The following is a 24,352-nucleotide window of genomic DNA, read 5'->3' as shown; positions in this document are numbered from 1 at the left end:
CTTGTACATTTTCACAGTCTGTCGTCGGGTATGTCTCTCTTTTCGGTCGAGGACCTTGGCCAGATATTCGGTGTAAGTCAGGTCGGACTCGATTTGAAGTTGCTCCTGTTCCAAGACCTCAGTTGGAACTTGGACACATTTCTTTAGTTTGGATACATGGAAAACATTATGTATGGCCGAAAGCTATTCTGGGAGTTGGATCCGGTAAGCAACGGGTCCACAGATTTCCACAATCTCATAAGGACCAATGTAACGAGGAGCCAATTTTCCCTTTATTCCGAACCGTTGCACTCCTTTGGTCGGGGAGACTCGAAGGTATACGTGATCACCAATGTCAAACTGCAGGGGTCTTCTTCTCCTGTCGGAGTAACTCTTCTGTCGAGATTGAGCGGCCTTGAGGTTTGCTTGGATTACCTTCACTTGCTCTTCTGCTTCCACTACTAAATCAGGGCCATAGGTCTGTCTTTCACCAACTTGTGACCAATTCAACGGCGTCCGACATTTCCGACCATATAGGGCTTCAAACGGTGCCATCTTCAAGCTAGTCTGGTAGCTGTTGTTATAGGAAAACTCTGCTAAGGGTAAGCACTGATCCCAATTCTTGCCATAATGGATGACACAAGCTCTCAACATATCTTCAAGGATCGGATTTACTCTTTTGGTCTGACCATCGGTTTGAGGGTGATAAGTAGAGCTACGAATGAGCTTGGTGCCAAGTGATGCTTGTAGCTGTTCCCAAAAATGTGCTACAAACTGAGCTCCTCGATCAGATATGATAGTCCTAGGCACACCGTGCAGGGAGACAATGCGGTCAAGATACAACTCCGCATATTTCTTGGTCAGGTAGGTGGTGTGAACAGGAAGAAAGTAGGCAGATTTGGTAAGACGATCCACAATAACCCAGATGGAGTCATGTCACTGCGATGTAAGGTGCAGTCCAACAATGAAGTCCATGCTGATGTCTTCCCATTTCCAAGAGGGAACAGGTAGTAGCTGCAGGGTACCTGCTACCTTTAAATGGCTGGCTTTGACATGTTGGCAAGTGTCACATTCCGAAACATAGCGTGCAATCTCTGGCTTCATTCCATTCCACCAGAAAGTTTGACGGAGATCATGATACATCTTATTGCTGCCAGGATGGATCGAGAACTTGGAGAGATGAGCTTCATCTAAGATTTGCTTTCTTAGATTGGGGTCGGATGGTACAACAAGTCATTTTCCATAATACACTCTCCCATTCTCATCCTATCGGAATTGCTTGTACCCTTCATCCTTCCATGAAATCTTCCTTTTGATTCGCCTTACTTCCTCATCCTCTAATTGTGCTGACCCAATTTGGTCCTCTAGAACAGACTCAAGGGATATATGACCGAGGGTTCCATGGGAAACAATTTCCAAACTGAGTTTTCCCATCTCCTGGCACAGGGTATCTGTGAAGTCGGTTGCCATCAGGCAATTGCAATGAATCTTGCGGCTAAGAGCATCGGCCACCACGTTGTCCTTGCCGGGGTGATAATGCACTTCCAAATCATAATCCTTTATCAACTCCAACCATCTTCTTTGGTGCATAGTAAGGTCGGCTTGAGTGAAGTTGTACTTCAGGCTCGTGTGATCGGTGTAGATGTTGCAGTGGGTGCCCATCAGATAGTGTCTCCATATCTTTAAGGCATGAATCACTACTGCCAACTCAAGATCATGGGTCGAATAGCTCAGCTCATGAGGTCGCAATGCCCACGAGGCATAGGCATTGACTCGGTGGTCTTGCATAAGAACACACCCAAGTCCAGTGCCAGAGGGGTCGCGGTATACGTCGAACGGCCTGGAGGGGTCAGGTTGAGCTAAAACTGGGGCTGAGGTCAGCAAGTGTTTCAAGGTGTGGAAAGCTTCTTCACACTTGTTGCTCCACACAAATTTGACCTCCTTCTTCAGCAGTTCAGTCATCGGCTTAGCTATCTTGGAGAAATCCGGAATGAAGCGCCGATAGTAGCCTGCTAGTCCAAGAAAACTTCGGATCTGGTGAACTGAAGTGGGAAGCTTCCAGTCCGTGACCTCCTATACTTTGCTGGGGTCAACTGCTATGCCCTCTCGAGAGATGGTGTGTCCCAAGAACTTGACACTCTCTAACCAGAATTCACACTTGGAGAATTTGGCATAGAGCTGATGATCTCTCAACCGTTGGAGAACCACACGAAGATGTTCGGCATGTTCTGCTTCACTCTTAGAGTACACCAGAATATCATCAATGAACACCACCATGAACTTGTCCAGTTCGGGCATGAACACCGAATTCATGAGATACATGAAATAGGCGGGTGCATTGGTGAGTCCAAAAGACATAACCAGGTACTCGTAGAGTCCATATCTTGTGGAGAAGGCAGTTTTGGGAATGTCATAGGGTCTGATCTTGATTTGGTGATAACCGGAATGAAGATCAATCTTGGAGAACACTCTGGCTCCAGCCAATTGATTGAACAAGACATCGATGCGGGGAAGTGGATACTTGTTATTGACAGTCATCGCATTGAAAGGTCGGTAGTCCACACACATACGTAGACTTTCATCCTTCTTCTTCACAAACAAGGCTGGGCAACCCCAGGGTGAAGTACTGGGTCGGATAAAGCCTTTCTCCAACAGATCATGCAGTTGGGTTTTTAACTCGGCCAGCTCGACGGGTGGCATCCGATAATGTCTCTTAGATATCGGAGCGGTGCCAAGCTGCAGTTCAATGGCGAACTCGATATCTCTGTCTGGCGGCATGCCGGGCAAGTCATCTGGAAACACATCCGGGTACTCACGGACAACAGGAAGGTTTTCTATCCGGGCTTCTGATACACGGTACGCACAAGGAGTTGCGTACTCAGGGCGGGTCATGGATAGGGTAGAGTTGCCATGAAAGGGTGAGTTGATGTGGAGAGCTCGGGCAGCTGCATCTAGGACCACTTGGTGTCGGGTCATCCAATCCATCCCAAGGATGATATCTATTCCTTCCAGGTCAAGGATGATGAGATTCTCCCTAAAAAGAGTTTGGCCTAGCTGGATAGGTACAAGGGTAACTATCTTATCTGAGGCTATCTTCCTTCCCGGAGTGGAGATCACATATGATCCTTTAGTGTGACCAATACTCAGCTCACATCTCTCACTAGTCTTACTCCCGATGAAGCTATGGGAGGCTCCTGAATCAACAAAACAACAACAGTTTGATTATGGACAAGGAAGGTACCCGTCATTATTGGCGCACATTCGGGGAGCTCGGTCAGGCTGGTGTAGTTGAGCCATCCTTGGCGAACTTGCACCTTGGGCCTTCTTCCTCTGTTGGCCGTGGTGTTTTGGCCAGTCTGCTGATGCTTGTTCCTGGGGCAGTCCTTGGCAAAATGCCCTTCATTTCGGCAGGTGAAACAGCGGTTGCTATTCACAGGGCGCGGCGGCAGTAAGGTCGGCCAGGGCGCCTGCGGTTGGAAACTGGGGAAACGAAGTGACGTGGGAGGTGGAGGGCGAGCAATCCATCATCCTGACTGTGGTGGCCGGTGGGGCACCTGAGGGGGAACCATCCTGAATCTCCGAGCGGGCGGGCTCGGTAACGCCACTAAGGCCTTCCGCTTCTGGTTGGCCTTGAGAGCCTGCATGCAATCTTCCTGAGAGATGGCCAGATTCACCAACTCGTTATAGGTATCCACCTTGATGGGATTCAACCTTTCTTTTAGCTCCAGGCTTAAGCCTCTGCGGAAGCTATCCCTTTTCTTCTCGTTGGTATCGGCGTGATAGCCGGCGTAGCGGCACAGGTCGTTGAAGGCTTGTGCATAGTGTAGGATGTCACGACTTCCTTGGGTAAGGGCCAAGAACTCATTGAGTTTGCATTCCAGGAGACCTTCTGGAATGTGATGCCCTCGGAAAGCGGTCTTGAACTCGTTCTAGCTGACAGCATGGTCGGCCAGCAGCATGGCATGGTAGTGATCCCACCAAAGCCGGGCGGAACCACGTAGCTATTGAGCCGCGAACCGGGCTTTGTTCTGGTTAGGGCATGGGGCGGTGAGGAGTTCGAACTTGGATTCGATCGTACGAACCCATGCATCTGCATCGAGCGGGTCTTCAGTCTTGTGGAAGGTTGGGGGCTGCGTGCTCAAGAAGTCCTCATAACGAGCAACTTGAGGTTGTTGATGAGCTCTCCCTCCATGGGGCTGCTGTTGCTGCCCTTGTACAATGTGCCTTAGCAGCTCAGTTTGAGCCGCTAGGACGGCTTCCAGCGAAGGTGGGGGCGAAGGTGGAGGAAGATCTTGCCTCTGCTCGCTGCCGCTGGGCACAGAGCCAGATCGGGTGCGGTGCGCCATCTGCAAGAGCCAACGCTCCATTAATTCCATAACCTCAGAAGTATACCAATCAGGCAGGAACATATACTTTAAATGCCCAAATTACGACTCTTGCCGATAGTGCAACACAACAGCGTTTCTCATTAAGGGGATACACACTTCTTCTTGCCATCTCAGTTAGCAACTATCTTAGTTCTGCACACAACCTCGGGCGAACCAAAACCGTATCCCATGGGTTTCATACATCCGACCTTAGGCCAAGGGGTCGGGCGATGCGGAAACCTGTTTCGAGGGGTCGAGCGCATCCGACCTTGCGACTCGGGGTCAGCCAACTTTGGGACAGACCCATAGAACTTTCCCGTGTGGTTACAGCACAAAACTCGCACAACGTGGCATCCAAGGCGTGTCGCAAAGGGTCAAGAACAAGAACTGCTTCCACTAAGATCATTTCATTGCGGTTCTTCCAAACATAGGAGGAACACTCAACTCAAGGCTAACCTATTACATGACGATCCAAAAATTAGGTCGCCAAGGAGTACAACAAAAGATCAGCTTCTTACAGTTCTCAACCTATGAGGGAACACTATGAGTCAGAGAAGGGGCGTCGCCATCTTCAATGTCCATACTGGATGCTCCTACGACCTCCTCAGGATCCTCTTGTTCGTCCAACTGCATCTTCAGGGCATGGATAGCATCGAGCTCGGTGTGGTGCTCGTCCAAATGAGCATTAGCAACTGCGAGCTCCATGTCAACTTCCATCTTCTCTTCGGCAAGCTGGATCATGCCATCCTCCATGTCTGTCACTTCTTCCTCGAGCTCGGAGATCCTAGCTTGCATGTCATGGATCTGTTTGCCTCTCTGGATGAGTTGATATGATCATTCCACCAAGCCTCTCTTGGCGGCGTTGAAAAACGCTTGAGTGTCTATGGCTATCCGAGCCAAGACAGCCATAGCTCGGCCTTGAAGCTCAATCAGCCAGTATAGTGCTGACATGCACCGGGTGGTGGTAGAGATGGTGACCAGCGAATGGGAGGTTGCTAACACCTCCATGTTGTTGACGCGATCAAGCCAGGTTGGGTCCAGCCGATCCCTGGCGGGAAACAAGCCGATTGGGTCCAAGGTGACCTCAAGCGGGTGTAGCCGGTAGAACTGGGTGACGGTCTGTAGGGCAGCCGACTCCCAGGTGTCCTCCAAGGCATGACCATAGGTCAATACCTCGAGCGGGGGCCACTCGGGCTGCACAGGGGGTGGAGGTACAATCACCTGCACATTGCATCTCTGCACTCCGTGCTCTTGGTACTCCCGTCCCACGTACAGAGGCGGGGACTGGTACCTAAACCACCTTAAGGTATCCCACAGAATAGCAGGAAAACCCTCAAAGTGTAGGCACGTAGAGTGGGAAACGCCGTCAGCGCTGTAAAACACGTGCCCGGGGGCAGCCATCTGGAACCAAGAACCGAAACAACGTGAGATAGACACTCTAAGAAGAAGAACAGATCGGGCAAGAAAAACACTCGGAATTCAAAACAAAGCATAAGCTGGAAAGGAAGCTAGAAATCCTTAAACCGAAGAAGAGCTTTGACCAAGGCAAGGTTGTTCTAGGGAGGTGGTTTCACAGATTTTAGTTTATGACGCATGCACGATCTACTTCGTCCTCTTAACCAAAACAACTGCCAAAACTTTGGTCTTACGTAGTCTGTACCGGTGGCAAGGAAACCAGTACGCCTCTCCCTATAATAGCTAGTCGGGTTCTAGTAGCGTCTCCTAAGCAAAAGCGATTAGTGTACCTGCAGAAAATACAGCCACCTGAACCTTTCGTGCCAGCACCCACGAAAGCGTCCCCAAGCATTACTGTTCACTATAGAAACGACACCCATGCGTTTAAGGCTGCATGGACAGTACAACAACCGTGGAAATAGGTCCCCTTTGAATGGAACCGTACAACCCTTCGCATACTCGAGATGCGGAATCTGCGCACGTATAATAGACGTGGGCGAACAACCGTGATTATAGGCTCGTTGGAATCGAATCATACCACCCCTCGTATGAATCAACACACGGAACCTACGCACGTATGATAGACGTGGGTGAAACAACCGTGATGATAGGGTCCTTTGAATAGAACTCCCTATCAACCCTCGCATACTCGTGATGCGGAACTTGGCACATGTATGATACACGTGGTGAAGTGCTGGGGGTTAGCAAGATAACCAATAAGTAATAGCCACCTAAAATAACCCCAAAGCCCCTAGGGCCTCTCGTGCTAAAGTCATACTTAACGATCATACGAGATTTTTTTTTCAACATTTTTCTTGCAAATTTTTATTCAAAAAGATCGTGTTTTAGGACCCATCATGTTCTCTGTCCTGCTAAACCAGCTCTGCTACCAGCTATGGCGGAACACCTCGGATTATCTTGACTAAAGCTCGGTTAAGTCGGTTGACATGTGACACCCATGCCTTAATCAAGTTAACTCGATGTGCCGTCGGATTTCATCCGATTTAACCACTTAACAGGATCAAGTTAGCATAGGTCACACGAAGGTGAGTGGTTCCAGAGAATACAACAGGTCCACAATTCGATTAACAAGTTGTTACACACTAGTTAAAATCAGAGTTTTACAAATTCTGAAGAAAACAACAGAAGGTAAACACAAAGCGGAAGCTACTCGTCGGGGTCGGATGTCCCTTGTGAGACCAGCCAGGACATCAATTATCCCATTACCCGCTGTCCGAGGAAGGATCCCACTCGACCGTCCAACCCGGAGGGAGCTGGGGCGGCCAAGTGCCAGCAGCAAGCTCAGAAGTTGCAACTTCACCTGAAAAGAGAAGCCACAAATAAGGCTGAGCTGCTAAGCTCAACAAGACTTAACCGACCGGTGGGAAAAAGCTATTCCACCACTTCTAGACATGCACGGCTCTTTGGTTGAGGGGTTTGTTTTGCCAAAAGCACTATGTTAGGTCCTTATTTTCAAGTTTTAGCTTAGATTCTAAGTTCATTAACCAGTCTATGTTGGCAACTTACACTAAGCAAGCATAGATCCAACTTTATGTTTATAAGCTCATCATCAAAACCATGTCATCATCAGACTCCTTCATTACTCAGTGTAGTATTGCGATCAAGCAGTCTCGAACTGTGAGAGGTAGACGAATCGATTCGAGTTCTTTAACCATGCATGGTGAACCTAACCTCACGACATCCGCGCACCACCGAGGGTTGCTTCTTGTGTCGGCCTTCCCCATCAATTCCCTAACCCGTGTCGGGTCCACTTCCTTTGGTGCAAGGTTCCACAGACCCGGCCTCTGCCGTTCTGTGACCACACTTGCCACCACGTGCGGCCGCAGGGGAACTTCGTTCCAAGGACAGTGGAGCGACCGCTCACGTTTAGGTTCAATCAGGTACTAGGCTTCCCCATCCCATACTGGGTATGAGATTAGTACTTTCAAACACTTGATCACGAATACCACCACTATCGGGCCTTAACAGATTTAATAAACAGACGGGGCGATCAGCCGACCACCAAAAGAGTTAACCATAACCCTGCCCCGTCCATTGTCCTTATAGTTTGTGACAGAAGAAAACAACCAAACCCTATAACTCGCGAGTGACAGGCAATTACTTGGCTTTTACCGATTCCTATTTAAGCATTGCAATTACTCGACCCAACAGACTAGTGTACATTTCAAAGGAACTATGGCATGCATCTATGGTTGCAAACAACTCCTATACGTAAATGCACAATCATGAGCAGGAAGGCATGCGCAAGTTTGGAAAGATGGGTTCATGCTCCGGGGCTTGCCTTCAAGCGGAGAGGAGGTGAACTGGTCCTCAGCTGGTGCTGCTTCGGCTTCTGGGATTGGCAGCTCAGCTACAGCTCCGTCTTCGGGCGCCGGGTGTAGCTCGTAGACGCCGTCAGCGAGATGTAACTCTACATGAATGCAAATGCAAGAGTTAGTGTTTAGACTGTTATTTCAACAACACTTGCAAGTTTAAGCTCAGACACTCGTAGCAAAGCTACAGAAAAGGTGGGGGACTTCACTTTAGTTGGGGAAGAACAGGATAAAAGGGTCGGATGGGGATAAACTTAGGATCTGACCCTTAAGGTTAGGGAATAACTGTGCCGGGGTCCTCAGACTTAACACCAAGGAGTCCCCAATATTTTGCACAGATACCCTCGGGTCAAGGAAAAAGGATACAGCCGAGTCCTCGGGCGAGGCGGATAAGGGTCGGCGAAACAGACAGGGTAGGGCAAGGTGGAAAAAGGGGTCGGGCGAACTGGGAAGGGTCGGCAGCTTACCTTCAGGTTTATAGGTAAAGCTTGGGGTCGGGAAGGAGCAAACTTGGGCGGAAAGACTAAAGCACTAAGGCTTGGGTGGCGGTGAGGTTTGACTGTGCTCCGGCGGCGGCGGAGCTTCTTGTGGGTAACAAGAAGGCTCTGGCACAGCACGGAGGAACAGGCGGCTTGGTGGATTGGGGAGAAGCGGGTTTGAGTGGAGAGGGGAACTTCTCAAGAGCTCAGCGGCAGTGCTCAAGTACGCTCAGAGTAGGTGCGGCGAAACAACGATGGCGAAGGAAACTCCGGTGGGGCTCTGGTACTCCTTTTTATAATTGCGCGGAAGAGAGAGAGAGTTGGAGCAGCACAAAGACCGGGAAGAAAAGGATGGAGTGTGCTGCCCTGGCGGCAATTGAGCGGCGATGGGCGACGGAACAGAGCCTTGGAGATAGGGTCTTCAGCTATTGGGCACTGGAGACAAGGCCGGCGCAGGCGCGGCTTTGCCGGGATTTAGATTTGGCGGAGACGAGCGTGGTCTGGTCGCATCAAGCGATGGAGTGTGGGCGGCGGATGTGACTGGCGTGTGACAGGGAGGAAGGCGCTGCCAGCGAGGGTGCAGCAGGCGAGGTGACAGGGCGAGCGGCGGCGCGAGCGAGCGCAAACAGCGGCTTGCCGGGGCACATTACTGGCGAGTCGGAAAAAGGAGCTGTCTCTGCCGGAGTCGGGGTTGGCGAGGGTGGAATCGTCATGGAGCGAGCTCGTGGGCGGCGCAACTATGGAGCGGCGGAAAAACCGGAAGGCATCGGAGCTCGCAGCCAGGGATCCGGGCGAGATGATGGGTGCGGGTCGTGAGGCGGTCTGAAGCAGCAGCAGCAAAAACTCTGCCACGGCGGCGATGGGGCACCTTGGCGCGGCCGGCGAGGGCCCGAGCGAGACGAGGCGAGGCAGAAAGGGTTGCAGGGGGCTTCCGCTGCGATTGGGGAGGAGGGCGCGCTGATCCATCCTGTCGCGGCCGGCGACTGGGCGAGGCGGCGGGCGTCGGAGAGATCAAGCCATGCGGCGGGGGAGCTCTGAAGCGGGCGCATGCTGCTGAGGCGCGTTGGTCTCGAGAGAACAGGGGAAAAGATTGCGGGTCCACCAATCAGTCTCTGGTTCTCCACAGCTCCAAGATTGGAAGGAACACTACCCTTGGGACTTATAAAGAACCAGCGGTTTTGGTTGGGTTTTCAGGGATCAGGGCCAAGAACCAGACCTTGAGCGCTCATGCTCAGGAAAGGCTGAGTCAGCGGAATTAGGGACTCGGGTTAAGATTAACTCGGCTGATTAACCAAGGTCGTTACAGTACCTCCTAACCTATCTGGTAAGAAAAGGTCTGCTTGGGATGAAATTTATGATAATGATGATGTTGGTGGTTCTGCTGATGGTATGCATACTCTAGCTGCTACTCTAAGCATGGCTAGAAATACCAACTGCCCTACTGCAGGCTGCAAGTTCTTCAGGTGGTAATGTTTTTAAACTTGTTTGTTACTTGGACTGTGACACTGTGAACCATTTAGAAGATGATTTTAACATTTTGAACTGGTGGCATCAGCACAAACTCACATGTCCAGTGCTGTCAACCATGGCCAAAGATATTTTAACTGTTCCTGTTTCAACCATATCTTCAAAATCCACTTTTAGTATGACTGGCAGGATCATCGACGAGCGGTGGAGGAAGCTAAAGCCTGAAATGGTGGAGATGCTCACCGGCATCAAAGACTGGGAGGCTGTAGAAGCGAGGCTGCAACACATGGTGGAGGACAAGGAGCTTGAAGAAGCTTTTGAAGAACTTTATCTTGATTAGTTATCATTTATGTAATGGGACTGTAATATTATGCATTGGACTTTGATGAACTTTATAATTGGAGCTGGGCTGCTCTCTTTTTTCCTGTCTAGGGTTTCTCACAAGGCTGAGTTTTACCTAGATAGGTTTTTAATGAGGCAGCCATTGCACTAAAGCTCCTAATAAAATGTTATTTTGTTATCTCTGCCTGTATTTGTGACTTTGTGTTACTTTATGATCTCAATTCAATGAATATATCAAGATAAAATTCTGAATTGCTTAAGAATCTCATTATTTTTTAATTGTGCTTGTAATTCTGAGTAAAAAGAGGGGTAGGGACACTTATAGTGTCAGGACCGGCATGAGCACTGCAGTGCTGCTGTGCCCTATGGCACGGCACGCTAACGGGCTATTAGTGCCGTGCCTGTGCCGGCACTTAGGCACGGTGGCACTACACAGCACGACACGGCTAACCTATCATGCCGCATAGTGCCGTGTCACGTAGTGTCGTGCCAGATAGTACCCGTACTAGTGCCATGCCAGGTGGCCCGTCTGGCCAGCTATAGTCATGGTCAATCTGTCTCTACTACTCATTCAAAACAAAAAGGAAAGAAAATAAAAATCTGACTGCTCTCGGATTTTTTTTCTTTTTTTTCCTTGCTTCTTTTTACTCATGACGATGGGTGCCGTTGACTCGTGAAAGATGATCGATCGAGCGTCAAGGCTGGCCTAGCTAGGCTTATGTTATCAGTGTTTTTGTTGAAACGCGGCTAACTTCAATTTGCTGGCGCAGTGACAGGCTAAAAGCTGCTTGCTGGTCAGGTCGTCAAACACGATTCAATCTTTGGGTCATCTTCAACCTCGGACTGTTGTGGTTCGTCTACGTACTCCATCGCCGAGCAAATCAGGTATTCTACCTCCTGCTCCTGACCTACCCAAATTGTTTAATGTACCTTTTTATGATGTTTTTTCCATACGAAATACGGTACAAACACGATCCTCGCTTAATTACACGTACGCATGCTCACCATATATCGCACCCTACTTCCTATGAGAAACAGTTGAAGACTGAGCCGGCAGACTTTTAGGTCGACAAAACCTATCACATATATGATCCACATGTTAGCGACTGTGGCGGAGAGCTGCCAGATACAGGGCTCCACCCCTGTCTTCCTCTTCTTCTTCTCAAACTTTTTTTCTTCTTCTTCTTGTTCAACTCCATCCGCAACCAAAACTTGTTTTTCTAGAACTGCCACTTGTTAGCACCACGACGCCATGTTACCATCTCGGATCTATATGTCAGGTCACGCTACGAGATAGTGAGAGGGTAAAAAGAGTGATGGACATATAGTTAAAGAAGGTGGAACAGATAGAAAAGAGAGAGCGAGTTCATCCTCAAACAAAAGTCTCGGTTATTTTTGGATCTGAGACTAAAGCTAGTCCCGAGTTTAAATTTCGTATTCTGTGGGGGACTCTTTAGTCCTGGTTGGTAACCAAGACTAAAGGGTCCCCACAAGTGAATACAAAAGGATAGCGTTCCCTACTCAGTTGGATATATTGTGTAGCTGAGACGGTAAAGAAGCTACGCGTGAGGCAAGAGGTTGCGGGTTTCAATCCCACGCACCTAGAAAAGCTACTCGTTTTGACTTTTCTAGGTATATAGATTGTGCTATGCATCTAAATATATGCTATGTCTAGATACGTAGCAAAAATTATGCACCTAGAAAAACTAAAACGAATAATAATTTGGGACGATGGAGTTGACAACAATATAATAGTCGTTGTTCAGCTGCTTGAGTTCCATTTGCGTCAGTCTATATCTATCCACCTTGACGTTGAATATATAGAGCACGAAAGTGACTACATGATTTTGTGGCTCAGCTCACTTCACGACTTTGATCATTTGCAGATTTGTCTTCATCGCTATCTGTAACTTTCGGGATGTTTGGATACGAGGTGCTAAACTTTAGCAGGGTCATATCGGATATTCGGATGGTAATTAGAAGGACTAAACATGAGCTAATTACAAAACTAATTGCATAGATGGAGTCTAATTCGTGAGACGAATCTATTAAGCCTAATTAATTCATCATTAGCAAATGGTTATTGTAGCACCAGATTGTCAAATCATGAACTAATTAGACTTAATAAATTCGTCTCGTGAATTAGACTCCATCTGTGCAATTAGTTTTGTAATTAGACTATGTTTAATACTCCTAATTAGTATGCAAACATCCGATGTGACAAGTGCTAAAGTTTAGCACGGTGTTCCCAAACACCCCATTGTACTATCGAGACTACTGACCAGTGACCGCTGACTTGGAGTTCCGTCAGCGCTGCAAACGGCTCCATTCCGCCCGTCAGGTTCTCGCTCACTGCTCATCATGCTTTCCACGATAACAATATGCCTAAAGACAAAATCAATCACGCGTAAGCTAGCCAATTGCTGGTGAAAGTTGCCAAAGTCTCAACGGACTTGTTGCCTGGACTTTGTTGCAAGTTGTGTGCGCGTATACTGGTTGAGCTTTACAGCCCATGGAGCTCACTGATTGAGGTTGTTAATCTAACAGGTCTCTGCACTTTGATGACTCTTTCGATCGCCTGCCTCGCGGAACATTTGCAGGTGACAGCATAGGAGTCATCACGCATTTATTTCTATGAATAACTCAACACTAGAATATATCTCTCTCGCGCTCCATGCGATGGCCAAGCTGGTCGATGTGGGTACCATGGGTCCATGAATGTTAGGTAGCAAGAGAGAGACATTTTAGGCAGACCAAACAGTGGTTAGTACTACTACCCAGACGACCAACAGCACCTTCAATTCGTCTTCACCTACCAAGCCCATCACAGGTATAGATGTCCATGCAGCCCGCAGCTCGACAACCCGGCACGAAGCCTGCTTTTTTAGCCCGTCCCAAGCTCGGCTCAGCCCGTAACTCTTCGGGCTTGAGCTGGCCTGGCCCGATGGCTCGTGCCAGGCGTGGGCCGCCACCCCAGCACGATGGGCAGCCTGGCCCAGCACGATTTTAGGGTGATGGCCCGTATTGGCCCGTTACCCTTCACCCCATATAAGACTAAATCTAAACCCTAACCACCACTACCCCTCCTCCCTCCCCCCACCTCCCTATTCCCTCTCTCCCTCCCCCACCTCCCTATTCCCTCTCTCCCTCCCCCCACCGCCCTATTGCCTCTCTCAGTACGCCCGGCTGCCCCCGCCACCTGCCTGTTGCCTGCCCCTCTGCCGCCTCTCCTCCCCTCCACAGCCGCCCCCTCCCTCTCCTCTCTGCCGCCGGTGCCGCTCCGCCACTCCTCCCCTCCGGCGCCGCCGCTGCTCCACCTCCCCTCCTCCACCGCCGCCACCTCCTTCCCTTCGCTGCCACCTCCTCCCCTTCATCTCTGACCTCTGCCTCCTCTGACTTCTGGCCCTCTAGCCTCCGACGGCCGCCTCCCCTCCCTACGGCCTTGTCGTCCTCTACCCTTGCCGCACGCCGCCATGCCCTTCTCCTCCACTCCGGCGTGGGGCTGGCCGCGGGGAGCAGCATGGTGGTGGCGTGGGGAGGCGGAGGCAGCGGCGGCGGCGTGGGGGTCCGGCTGCGGGGAGAGGCAACGGCGGCGGCGAGGGGCCCAGCTGCGGGGAGCAACGGCGGTGGCGTGGGAGGCCGGCAGCGGCGGCGGCGTGGGAGCCCGCTGTGCCTCGCTGGGTCCGAAGCCGGCCGTGCTTTACGGGCCAGCCTGGCACAAAAAAGGCCTTGCGGGCCCGTGCTTGGGCCGCCGGTGAAGCCCGTGGGCTGGCACGGTATGGCACGATGAAGCCTTCGTGACGGGCTAGGCCCGACACAAAAATTAACAGGCCTTGCCCGGCCTGTGCCGGACCGGATGGGGCAGCCCGAATGGACATCTATAACCACAGGCCCTTTTCATCGGCACCAACAACATGCATGTAGTTCATACAAAGCTCTGTGTGTAAAGTTGTAAACAGGCCAAAGGTTGATTGATTTCACAGCAAGAGAGAACTCAAGAAGATGGTGACTTGATGCGGTCTCACGTCACAGGGAGCACCTACTAAGCACTCACCTACTCACACCAATAAGCATGGGAGACATGAGCACTCACCATTGGAGATCGAGCTAGGTGGACATGGAGAGAGAGATTCTGAATCAGTCTCACCTACCACGCAAGATTCATCCCTGCGCATACATATAATCCATGCACATAAGAGACATGAGGAAACCTCAAGGCTTTGTCTAGTCACTGCAGCTGACATCGATCCTTCCTTTTTTTTGCTCTTTGGGAGAAATCAGAAATGTGCTTCCTTTAATTTCACCAGAAAAACCTAAAGTAGCGGGATCATACTAATGGCTGGGGGTAGTATTGGAAGTCGAGAAACAGGTGGTAGCTGTGATTAAGAAAAAAAGGACAACTAGCGAGATTATTTGACACCCAGAGACAAACGATGCAGACCTTGTCACAGAAGATTTCAGACGTACACTTCTGAATGGTCAAGACGGATGATGCGTCGAAAGCCAAAATCTTCTCCCGCCTACTTGAATATGAAAGCTGTACAATAATGAAAAAGTACAAAGGTTTACAAACGGATGTTACATTCAGAAATGAAGCCGCTTAATTCTTGACAAAGAAATTTAAAACAGTTCATTCTTTGCCTCAAATTTATATTATGTCTACTAAAGCAAAACTGTGCTAAAACATGAGTAAGTATTTGATCAGCAATGAATCTCTTAAATATTTTTGTCTGCATGAAAGTCAGGTAATGGGAATATATAGAGAAAACAAATTGGACAAGCAGATGAAACATGTCGTGAACCTCAGCCCATATCAGGGATTCGGGGTCATAGCCATACGGCAGCTTCGACAGCACCAACTGTTCGAGATGCTTCTCCATGATCTCAGCGCAACTAGTGACAGATCAAACATAAGAAATTGGTTCCCATCAGAATCATCTAGTTTCACAAGCCAATGCAAAATAATTGGGGCAAATGCCAGTCGCACAGTAAGAAGATACCTCTTAGCAAACCAACGCTCCTGCAGCGACAACTGGCTGAGGAGGTCGTCAGACCTGGAGATATGCATCGTGTACTTCTCGATCTATAGCCAGCAAGTAATCAGACTGACAACAATTCGGTAATTCATCCGACACACCGCACCCAAATTCTTCAGAAATTCATCCAACGTTTTATCCGAGCCCCTATTGGATCATCCGGTACCACTGGCCACGTCACATAGCTGTTGAATCCCTTGACGGTATTGCTCCGACGCTTCCTCCGATGTTGCCATCGGATCATCCGGTGCTGAAGGCATTCTGGCAAAAAACCTTCTGTCAGTGATCAAAGAAAATATGATTTATCCGATACTCCTCTTGCGCGTACCGTCGGATCATCCGGTGCTATTCTTAACCATAGACAAGCTCAAAAGGAGTAACTTTAGTGGTGCCACGTCTAGAAATATGATGAGCCCATAAAGCTTCAGATAAAACCTCATGCCATCTTTTAGGATTGTTCTCTATCTTTTTCTTGATGAGCTTAATTAAAATCTTGTTGCTAAACTCGACTTGACCATTAGCTTGAGCATAATAAGGAGATGAATCGAGAAGTTTAATACCATAAGATTCCACAAACTCCCGCACTTCTTTAGATATGAATGGGGTTCGTTGATCTGTGGTCAAAGTCTGCGGAATACCAAACCTGTGTATGATGTGCTCCTTAATAAACCTAATCACCTTCTTAAGGGGAACCGCTTTAGTCCACTTGGTGAAATAATCAGTAGCCACAATCACAAAATAATATCCCTTTGATGAAGAAGGATGAATCTTGCTAACAAAATCCAATCCATATCCTCTAGCATGGCTTTATAATTAAATGCATCGATGAAGCAGGTACCAACTGAACATCCCCGAACTTCTGACACTCTTCACAACCTTTGTAGTAACAAAAACAATCGGCTATCATATTAGGCCAATAAAAGCAAGCTCGTTTAAGAAGCCATTTCATCACACGAGTCGAATGATGCGTACCACAAACTCCTTCATGCACCTTTGCCATAGCTATTTTCACTTGATCAGAATCCAAGCATTTTAAAAGCAATCCATCAATCGTCCGACGATATAACTCACCATCCACCAAAATGAACTTGAGTGCCCACTGTTGGACTTTTCTATCAACTGAGTGCTTGAGATTCTGCAAATAATTAATTAGAGACGTTCTCAAGTCATCCACTTCATCCTTAGCAAGTTTAGGATGATCCATGACTGAAGTAGGATCTTCACCAGATAGACTGGTCAGACCGGCTGGCCGGGCGGTCAGACCGGTTGGACCGGTCAGACCGGTTTCAGAGGTCAGTTGGACCGGTTCCTCTTGGACATAGCACTTGGCCTTGTAAAGCATCGGCTTTCTTTCATGAAAGTTACTTTTCTGAATGTTATAGCCAGACGCTTGTTGTGCCAGAGAATTAGCCCTTGGATTCCCTTTCCTTGGTACATGATAAATAGTAAACTCATCCATGCAAGATATGATGTCTAGACATTTGTCAAGATAAGCATTCAAGAATCCATCCAAACATTGGCATACCTTGGATACTTGCTGTACCACCAGTAGAGAATCTCCATAAGCTTCAACATGCTTTAGCCCCATCTCAAAATCTCCAAACCAAATAACAAAGCTTCATACTCGGTTTGATTATTAGTACACTTGTTGATGAGGACATCGCCCTGCTTGACACACACGAGTCATGGTCTTCCCCAAGTCACAAGTCATCACCAACTCGGTCGTCGTGTTCGGTTCGGATTCAACTGACACCCCTGCACGGTTTTGATCATATCTGCCTTATACGACATCGAAATGAGGCGTTCTTTGATGCGTTGTAAAGGGGATGACGACGCCGTTCTTTTGGTTCTGGTCCTAGCTCCAAAAGGTTCTTGGATCATTCTATGTGACCATGACAAGGTGCTGCATCACCTGTTTGGGCTAACTTGGCCTTGTACTGTGTTGGGCCTTAAGCCCATGTTGTGGGTGCCTCCCGCCTGGTCGCCCCCAACCCTAGGACGCCCCTTTCGGTATAAAACTTAGTAGCTGTGGCCTTTAGAACTCAGGTTTCATTTAGTTCTAGTTTTCCATCGAGAAACTGAGATTGACTCATTGTAACTGTGGTGACAAATCCGTTTACAGTGATCCAAGGCCCCTGTTCTTGTTCTCCTCGCCTGTGACGATTAGTCCGTTTGAATCGAGAGGTTGAACCCCATATTGATCTTTGCTTCATCCATATTTGCAATTTCAGATTGCGTGTTTACCATTTGCTTGCTTGTGTTCTTCGATTCGCTTGCAGGGAAAGCCTTTTCGGTGAGGTCAATCAAGTTGTGCTTGGTTGATAACCAACAGAGCAGTGGTGTAGCGGTTGCAGGGTTCGAATCGTGTTTGATTTGAAGCCGGATCGTCAACGTTGGGTCTCCATCAAATCGAGTCTATCTATATCTATCGGAAGATCGGGCCAGTGCTACATCACTTGTGATCCAATTGGCTAAGAAATTCAAAAATAGCCTCATTTGGTGAAATAAGGAACACACCAACACCGCAATCAATTTTGCATACCGATCCATCAAAGTGCAGTTTCCAAGGGGTAACAGTAATATAACCGGTACTTAAATCAAGTTTCTCATCAATTCTATGCTCAACGATAAAATCAGCTACAATTTGACATTTCATTGCGGTTCACAAACCAGATCATATTCAATGAGAGCATCGCCCATTTGCCGATTGTACCACTCAAAATAGGTTTTTGCAACATGTATTTAATTATGTGGTTTGACAAGCCACTATGCAAGTATTTGATAATAAATAATGCCTCAACTTGGTACAAGCATGATATAATGACAAGCACAAATTCTCAATAAAAATGTACCTTGTTTCAACATCCAACAATCTTCTACTCACATAAGTAACAATATGCTCCTTCCCTTCGGTTTCTTGAGTCAAAACATCCCCAATAACACCCTCTTCGGCTGCCTCATATAATTTAAAAGAAACACCATGCTTTGGTGCCTAAAGAAGGGGCAGTGAAGACAAGTAATTCTTGATTTCCTCAAATGTTTCTTGATGTTTTGCCCCCAAAGTAAAATCAACTTCATTCTTCAACGGAAGTAAGTAAATGCATTCACCTTCCCAAACATGTTGCAAATAAATCTTCATAAATAATTCACCTTGCCCAAAAACTTTTGCAAGCAGGAGCTTGTAGTTTTCTAATAGATTCAATCTTTTTAGGATCAATCTCAACAACTTTCTCATGCACTACAAAGCCCAAGAACTTCCCAGCTGATGCACCAAAAGCACATTTGAGCGGATTCATCTTCAAACCATACCAACTTATCTTCTCAAATGCAAGCCTCAAATCAGCCAAATGGGATCCTGGCCCGGCCGATTTTACCACAATGTCATTGATATACACTTCCAACACTACTCAAGCAAATCATGAAAAATCAAATTCATAGTCCTTTGATAAGTAGCGCCAGCATTCTTCAAACCAAAAGTCATAACGATCCACTAAAACAAACTAACAAATCCTGGACACACAAAGGCCATTTTTGATATATCCTCTTCTGCCATAAAGATCTGATTATACCCAGCGTTACCATCAAGAAAGCTAATCATTCTATGTCTAGATGCAACATTAATAAGTACATCAGCTATAGGCATAGGATATTCATCTTTTGGTGAAGCTCTATTAAGATCTCTAAAATCAATGCATACTCGGAGCTTACCCGTGCCCTTCTTCTCTGCAGGCACAATATTAGAAACCCAATCAGCATATCGACAAGGTCTAATAAACTTAGCATTAAGCAACTGATTAATTTCTTCTTTCTCTTGGTCATAAATAATAGGGTTAAAACGCCTAGTAGGTTGTTTATGAGGCCTAAAACTAGGCTTAATGGGCAGCCGATGCTTGACCAGCTCGCGGCTTAAACCAAACATTTCAGTGTAATTCCATGCAAAACAGTTGACATACTCTTTTAAGAACTTTATTAAATCGGACTTGAAAATAGGCTTTAGATTTTTGTTTACAAACGTCGGCCTTGGTACAGTACCATCACCAATATCCACCTCCTCTAAAGGATCAACCGACATGAACCCTTATCCTAATTTACTCATATCATCAAGATCCTCAATGGCCTCACACATATCGTTCTTCTGCGCCCGATAGTGTTCTAGCCTTTGCTGCAACCACTCTAGATTTACATCCATTACATCATATGTGGTAAGTTAGCCGATCCTCAACCGGCTTTAATACAGTAGCAACAAAATCAACCTTTGTGCAACTAATGTACTCGCAATCAGATGATTGCGAAAGATCGACACCAGACAAGCACTTGACATTATCATGCACACATATGGTGGAACTATCGGCCATAGCAACACAAGCCAACGTATCACCTATGAGAAGACATGAGAACCTAATTATTATGCTAGAAAGAAGCACCGTGACATTTGTGCCTGGTCGAGTCTCTCCTTGATCACTCTCTGCAGTGTAACTTTATACAATTGCAGATTATCATTTTGTGACCGCACCACGAACTTTCAGTTCGTTTCTTTCCATTAGACTACTGAAATTAAGATTATGATGCATCCAAATGTGATAAATCTGATAGAAACGTGTCCCTAGTTATGCATCAATGGATGAGGTCATTAGGATAATAAGAACACTGCCAGAACAGCAAATTTCAACCTGATAAGGACAAGGCAGTCTAAAATTCAGAATGGCAACTTGGTGGGAGCATATTGATAATTTGGGGATGGAAGTCCCAAGATGCGGTAGGTAATCAGAACCATCACATGTGGGCAAGAGGCATTATTATAACTGAGCTCCTATTAACTTGACAACTAATTTTGTTATGTAGGAACGCTACTTTTGAGTACAACTAATGACCAGATTTCCCAAAGATACTTTGTACCAACTATCAGGCCGCCCACCTCAAAAGAAATGGTGAAACTTATATTACCAACTATGCACATCCAGCAGCCTATGCAAAATATGTAGTGACTGAAGCTGCAAACGACAGAAGCAATACGACAACAGGACAAGGAACTCCAAAATTTAGCAGATCAAGTGAAGGGTATATATCCATGTCATCCTCAGTGCTCGATAAGGACTATCCGGTAACCGAGTCATAGCCATACGACAGCTTCGACAGCACTGACTGTTCGAGATGCTTCTCCATGATCTCAGCGCAATTAGTGACAGATCAAACACAAGAAATTGGTTCCCATCAGAACCATCTAGTTTCACAAGCCAATGCAAAATAACTGGGGCAAATGCCAATCGCACAGTTAGAAGATACCTCTTAGCGAACCGGCGCTCCTGCAGTGACAGCCGGCTGAGGAGGTCATCAGACCTGGAGATATGCATCGTGTGCTTCTGCATCTATAGCCAGCAAGTAATTAGACTGGCAACAATTTGGTAATTACAATTACAATTGGTCAGTTTTAGCAAACAGATTGGGATTTGATGCGACCGACCTTCTGTAGACGGAGGCGGAGGTAGGAGCTCAGGAGGAAGAGCATGCGGTCGAGGTCCATCTGGTAGAGCGAGACCACCAAATCGTCGACGCCGCTGTCGGCGAAATTGTCCAGCGTCTCCTGGTGGCATCGCGGTAGTGAATCCGCATTAGACCCAAAAAAGTAACAAAGGGAGGGGAGGAGGGACGGCGAGAAGAAGAAGCAAACGGCGTACGAGGAGCTTGATATGCTCGTGGACGCGGGAGACGAGTGGGGAGTCGAAGCGGAGGTTCTCAGGTGTGGCCTTCTCGTTGCGCTTGGCTTGCTTGAGCAGCTCCACATCCGTGGTCGCTACCTCGGCCGCAAACGCCGCCGTGGACTCGTCGTCGTACTAGGAAGACATTTTCCCCTCTTGTCCCTCTCACTACTAGCTCGGGTGGGGAGCGAGATGACTACTTGGTGGCGGTGGGAGGCGTTGCCGTTGAATGTTGCCTCTTCTCTGCTGGAGCAGGGCTAGGTTTATGGCGGGAATTTGGGGTGCGTTCGTGGGGAAACCGCGGGAAACTGGAAGAGCAGCGGCATTGGCGGTCTGCCACTGGGGAGTGAGGATGGTATGCGGAAGGCCAAGATGGGCTGGATTTGTATTGCTATTGGACTTTGATGGGCTTGTAATGTTCTTTTTTAACAAAAGCCTGGTAGGGCTGGCTGGTATGAGCCTAACCAAACTCTTTTCATGAACTGGTACTCGCCCAGCTCACTCAACCCGGGCGCGCCGTCTTTAGGGCCGAAGCCACAATCACTGTCACGATCTCATCCTTGTGGCTCGCAGCTTGGTTACTGATCTCCCTTGTCTGGATGCATGCCATGACTGGCTAGCGAGCAAATAGCTCACTCAAGATACTACTCTAGGAAAGTAAAGGCACACAAGTTGCAAGTATGAAATGCGGAAACGTAAGGAGGGGATGAGAGGAAGCAAACTCTTGACACAAGGATTTTTTCCCGTGGTATCGGTAGGCACTAAGTCACCACTAGTCCACGTTGTTGAAGCACTCATAGAAGAGTATTGCTTCCTGGTCACCAAGTCTATCCCAAGGCACTCCTTGATTTGCCACAAAGGGTCGACCACAAAGGCACACTCCAAGTTCATCGGTCACCTTGATGTTGTTTCCACTAAGAAGCTTCTTGACGAAGGAAGGGGGTCTCCACGTCCCCCGCACAAGGTCGTCGACGTTGCTCCACACCAAGTCGAAGGATTGAAGACTTGCTGGCAAGCCACCAAGGCTTCAAGGTGTGGGCACACCTCTTGTACAGTGGTGGTTCAATCTAGATCCTGATCACAAGGTCAGCACACCTTGCATTCACTGCTTCCTAGGCCTATCCTAGCAGTAATCACTCTCCTAAACTTGTGCTAAGCCTTAGATGAATCAATTAGCACTTTAGGTGGCTTGGATGTGTTCTTGATGAGTCTTGGTCTTCAATGCATCCCTTGACACTCCAGCAACTCCAAATGGGCGAGTAGTGGGGGTATAAATAGCCCCAAAGGCTCAAAGAGCCGTTACTACAACGGCTAGTTAAAAAGTATACCATCGGATGTTCCGATGGTCTATTTTTGCCTGTATTGGAACATCCGGTGCAATTAGCCATTGGACTCCCCGCGCCCCAATTCTTCAGAAATTCATCCGACGCTTTATCCGATGCCCCCATCGGATCATCCAGTTGCCACTGGCCACGTCACATAGCCATTGAATCCCCTGATGTCACTGCTTCGACGCTTCCTCCAATGGTGCCGTTGGATCATCTGGTGTTGAAGGCATTCTGGCCAAAAACCTTCTATCGGGGATCAAAGAAAATATGCTTTATCCGACGCTCCTCTTGCGTGTACCATCGGATCATCCGATGCTATTGGATGTTCTTTGTCTTCCAAGCCTGTCCCTCAGAATTTGTCCGACACTAATAGATTTGCGACCATCAGAACTGTGGCGGAACCGCCCAAATTAACTTGACAAAAATGCACTTAAGTCGCCTGACACGCGATCATGCACTTTAAGCAAGTCAACTTGGTCGACCATCGGATTTCCTCCGATAAACCACTCATAGGATCGAGAAACATTGCTCACACGAAGGTGAGTAGCGCAGAGGTTACAACATTCCTATCACATTAACATAGTTCAACATTTATTACATCAGAGTTTCCAAAATTCAAACAAGTTTGCAAGGTTCAACCAGACGAAGTAAACAAGCAGAAGCTAAACGTCGATACACGATATCATGATGAAGCCAATCATGACATCAATAATCCCTGCCCTCGCCGTCCGAGGAGGGATCCCACTCGACTGTCCAGCCTGGAGGGAGCTGGGTTGGCCAAGTGGTGCCAGCAACCATACTATTGACATCACCTGAAAAGTTAAGCCACAACAAGGCTGAGCAACTAATACTCAGCAAGACTGACCCGTCCGGTGATAAATACTGTCACCAACTTCTACATGCAAGGCCTTTTTGGCTTTGGGTTTGTTTTGCCAAAAGCACCTATAGTCAGTCCTTACTTTCAATGTTTTAGCTCAGGTTCTATGTTCATTAACCAGTCTAGATTAGCAACTTACGCTAAGCAAGCATAGTTTTCCAAACAATTAAGGAACAAGCATCAAGATTAATATCATCATCATGTTCTATCTTTACTCAGTGTAGAATAGCGATCAAGCAGTCCCACACTGTGAGAGGTAGACGAATCGATTCGAAATTTATTAACCATGCATGGCGAACCTAATCTCATGACATCCGCGCACCACGAAGGGTTGCTTCACTTGCAGCCATCCCCGTCGATCCCTTAGGCACGTGTCAGAGCCAACTTCCTCTAGCATGCAATTCTCTATAATCCCGGCCTCTGTCGTACTATGACCGCACTTGCACCCACATGATGCACCATGGGAATGATGTTCCAAGGACAGCTAGAGGGTATGCCACGCCCCAATTCAATCACGTACTAGGCTTCCCTATCCCATACTAGGTATGAGATTAGTACTTTCAAAAACTTGATCACGAATGCCGACACGTTTTGACCTTAGTCCATTTTCGTGTAGACAGACGGGGCAAACCACCAAGAACTGAACATAAGCCCGGCCCCATCCATCGTCCTTATAGTTGTAGCAAGAGTAAACAAACAACTCCTATAACTCAACTTTTACCGAGTTCTATCTAGCATTGCATCTACGCGACTTATCATGCTAGTGTTCAGATTAGAAGGGTACTAAGTTCATGCATCTAAGGTGTCATTCAACTCCTATAAACGTAAATGCGCAATCATAAGTTCAGATTAAAACAGGGAAACATGCACCGGGCTTTACCTTCAGGAAGGGTCAGCGGTTCTTCGAGGTCTTGATCTAGCTGGGGCACTCCTTCCAAGTGATGAAGCTCCGCGGCGGGTTCTTCCTATGATGCAGGGTGAAGTTCGTAGGTT

General features: G+C 47.8%; 1 pseudogene; it reads right to left on the bottom strand.

Moving 5' to 3' along the window:
* Positions 1-20,423: 20,423 nt before the first annotated feature.
* Positions 20,424-21,301, bottom strand: LOC117853515 (DNA replication complex GINS protein SLD5-like; annotated as a pseudogene).
* Positions 21,302-24,352: the final 3,051 nt, after the last annotated feature.

The sequence above is a fragment of the Setaria viridis genome, chromosome 4, assembly GCF_005286985.2.
Source record: "Setaria viridis chromosome 4, Setaria_viridis_v4.0, whole genome shotgun sequence".
Taxonomy (NCBI): Eukaryota; Viridiplantae; Streptophyta; class Magnoliopsida; order Poales; family Poaceae; genus Setaria; species Setaria viridis.
This window is presented reverse-complemented; position numbering and strand designations above follow the sequence as displayed.